The sequence below is a fragment of the Trypanosoma equiperdum genome (assembly GCF_001457755.1).
Source record: "Trypanosoma equiperdum strain OVI genome assembly, contig: ctg_1291, whole genome shotgun sequence".
In the NCBI taxonomy this organism is placed as follows: Eukaryota; Euglenozoa; class Kinetoplastea; order Trypanosomatida; family Trypanosomatidae; genus Trypanosoma; species Trypanosoma equiperdum.
The window spans coordinates 1,991-2,436 of NW_027123273.1; positions in this window are offsets into that span (position 1 = coordinate 1,991).

Below are 446 nucleotides of genomic sequence, written 5' to 3' on the forward strand. Positions count from 1 at the left end.
CCAGTTGTCCTGGAAAGCAGATAAATGGAGAATATGCAAACTACCCGCTACTTGGAATAGAAAAGAGCCTCTTCTCACAATCTAACCCAATCATTCCTCTTGGCAAAAGAAATCTTTGTCCAACAGCTTCTTCCTGAATTGCACTCCATATTAACAACGGTTTGTAGATACTTTGTTACTAACACTATTTGTTGCTTCCTTTTAATAACTCTTAAAATGCATATTTAAACCTTCTAAATGACCAAACTCGAGCTTTTAAGTTTTCACCACTAAGATAAGGTTTTCCACTAAGATATGTTTTCGGAAAATGTTGTAATTTTTAACCATCTTCTTTTTTGTGCCCCAAATGAAAAAAGAATAACATCTTTTCACATGTTTTATTTGCATATCCTCTTCACTGAAACTTTCCTCCACTTTCTGCAGTATTTTGTATAAAATATTCTACA